General features: G+C 38.7%; 1 long non-coding RNA gene across 1 annotated transcript; it reads left to right on the forward strand.

The window, feature by feature from the left end:
- The first annotated feature begins 1,274 nt into the window (after positions 1 to 1,274).
- Positions 1,275 to 2,184, forward strand: LOC109857158. The gene is made up of 3 exons (XR_002250464.1): positions 1,275 to 1,519; positions 1,615 to 1,758; positions 2,045 to 2,184. It is a non-coding gene; the product is annotated as an uncharacterized LOC109857158 (long non-coding RNA).
- Positions 2,185 to 3,153: the final 969 nt, after the last annotated feature.

Raw genomic sequence — 3,153 nt, forward strand, 5'->3', positions numbered from 1 at the left:
TATTCCGACTTTTCGTTAGACGAAGTTTTTTACTCAAAGAAATATCGTAGGGACTAAAGAAAGATAACAAAAACGTCTTTTGAGGAATTTTTTTGTCATGTATAATGTTTATGAAAATCAGCTGGATTTGAAAATAATTCGGAATAGAATTAACAAACTTTTTTGGAAATACAAGAGATTCTCGCTAACGTTAAACGATATACGCCAATATATACGCGAGTAAGAATTTCAGCTTGTCCGATTCATCTGCTCACTGTTGTGGTTCGCTCGAGCACCGACCATCGCGTTCTCCAGTCCATTCGCGCGTTTATCCGACGGTTAAGCCAGCCGGAAGTGAGTTTCTGGTCAGTCAGGATTCATCCTCACCGTCGAGTGCTTCCTGTCGGCTCGCGGCCGATCGCGAGCAAGCTGACCGGAAGTTCTTCCGGAGCGCAAATAACGCGATCGATCGTCGCGTTCTTCTTCCTTCGCCGTTTTCTCCTTTTGACTGGACGCGCCGACGACGACGTCACGCTTTGCCCGCCCGTTGCTCTAATAGGGAGGGAAACGGACCGGAGGGGAAATCCTGCGAGGCGTGTGTTGTGGGGTTGCCGCGCGCACAACACGTTGTCACGTTTGTTTCCAACAAGGGGGTGAGAATAAACACACTCGTGTGCCGAATAATACAAAAGGTGGCGCGGAGGAGCACGGGGGGAGGGTAGAGGGGAGAGGAGGGGTGCGCTTTTCCGTCGGAAGTGACGTCCCTCTCTCGCGCCGTCACGGTGGGGAGACCACGGCGCCGATTATGCCTTGTGTGTCCTTCCTTTACAAAACTGCAGGAACACGATACGGCAACCACCCTCTTCGCGATCATCCCTTCCGCTTTTGGTACGCGCCCGATTCGTTTTTTTTTTGTTTTTGTTTTTTTTTTTTAGCATTCATCGCAATGAGCCTGCAATTTGCCGTGTAGAATCCGGATTATCCGGAGTCAGGGTGTTTCGCGAAATGTGCGGATTCAACAATCAAGAATGGCTCTTTCGCGCGAATAAATGACGCTTGAAAAATAAATTCTGAACACACACGCTCGAAATTAAATGACGCGTTTCTCGATTTCGAAAAATATTTTCGTTCGTTCATTAATCATATTTTGGGTTCCGGGATTTTAATACAAAAGCGCGCACGACGATATAATCGTATGCGCGAGTGTTTGATCGGCGCGATCCACGAGCTTCGGAAAAAGAGAGAGAATGGCAAAATATAGGGTAAACCCGGGTATTATGGCCATACGGAAAAGATGGCCATAGACTGTAATTTCACCAATAATTGTTTAATAGTGCATTTTTGTAGCCATTCTTAAAGATAATCAGTATTTACAATAGTTTATGTGCGTACACTATTTAAAATAACAATATTGTGAAAAGTATATAATATTTTTACTTTCGATTGCCTGCAAAGTTTTGCATATGTCTACTAAAAGCTGCTACAATGTCGAATACATTACAGTTAAGCTGCCGTAATCAATATTACATACATAATAAAGGTACATAAATTGTAATGTAACCAATAATTTGTATTTTTATTTTCATTATTTATTTATAAATACTATGGTCATCTTTTCCTCACACTTCGGGAAAGATGGCCCATTTTTGTCATGGTGAGATGACCACAATCTTTGTGCACGACGCATGTGCACAACGCAGAGAACCGCAGCACACGAGTGCACTACATCTGCGCACTATCACCTTGTTTTCTGTATTCTTTAACTCATGTGCAATAAAAGTAAGTATTATAATTTAAAAGTAGTGTAATTTTTTAGTTTAATTTTGTTATAATTTATCGCGATATTTACTTCGTAAATGTTGAGGTTATAACGTGCGTAATTACAAGGTTAGAATCTTGTCGTTCAATCTGATAGCGCATTACGATATCGGGCAATCCATGCATCTAATACATTTGATAGATTATTATCGATAAGAGTATGTGTNATTACTATGATAGTAAATATTTTAATATTTGTCATACATTTTATTATATAAATGGTGACAGTAGTTTTGTGTTTTTAAAGATGCCAAAGAAAAGTAGAAATTCAGATCGAGGTAAATGGTCGCAAGATCAATTAACTGCAGCCATAGAAGCCATTCAAAAAGGCATTTCTATACGTCAAGCAAGCATTCAAAATGGTATTCCTAGAAAAACTCTTGAAAGAAGATTTAAATCTGGCAAGGTAATAAAGGATAAAATGGGACCTACCTGCATATTTGGAAAGAAAAATNAAGAAAAAATAGTGCAACATATTAAAACAATGCAGAAGCATGGTTTTCCGTTTACTCGAGATGATCTTCGTACACTAGCTTATAACTTTGCCAGTCAGCTTAAAATCAAACATAGATTTAATGATAATATTCAGAAAGCTGGATATGACTGGCTTCATTCATTTTTGTCTAGACATCCTGATATTTCTGTACGCAAATCTGAAAGTTTATCTCTTGCTAGAAGTCTTTGTATGAATAGGCAAAAAGTAAGCGAATATTTTAAACTTCTAGGAGAAATTTTTGAACAAAATGGGTTGCTTAATAAGCCAGGTTCTATTTATAATATGGATGAAACTGGCTTACAGTTAAATAATCGTCCTGGTCATGTTATTGCCGAAAAAGGTTCAAAATCTGTTTTTTCCGTAACTTCTGGAGAAAAAGGAGAAACAATAACAGTAATAACTTGTTGTAATGCAGAAGGTATATTTCTTCCTCCGGCTTGTATAATGAAAGGCAAAAACAAAAAACCAGAATTCGAAGATGGTATGCCTCCAGGATCTGTTGTTTACATGTCTGAAAAATCAGCTTATGTAAATACGACATTATTTTTTGATTGGCTCAGAACGCATTTTTTTCCTCGAAAGCCAGTAGGAACTGTAGCTTTGATACTAGATGGCCATACTTCTCATTGCAATTCTATTGAAATGCTTGAGTTTGCGCAATCTGAAAACATATTAATTATTTGTCTTCCCAGTCATACCACACATTATCTACAGCCTCTAGATCGGGCTGTTTTTAAATCGGTAAAACATAATTTTTCAAATGCTGCTTCTAAATGGTTAAAAAATCATCCTGGCCGAAAACTTACACGACTACAATTTGGAGAACTATTAAATGAAACCTGGAGCAAATCAGCAACACC

This window comes from Pseudomyrmex gracilis, unplaced genomic scaffold (assembly GCF_002006095.1).
Source record: "Pseudomyrmex gracilis isolate BER0280 unplaced genomic scaffold, ASM200609v1 scaffold_148, whole genome shotgun sequence".
In the NCBI taxonomy this organism is placed as follows: Eukaryota; Metazoa; Arthropoda; class Insecta; order Hymenoptera; family Formicidae; genus Pseudomyrmex; species Pseudomyrmex gracilis.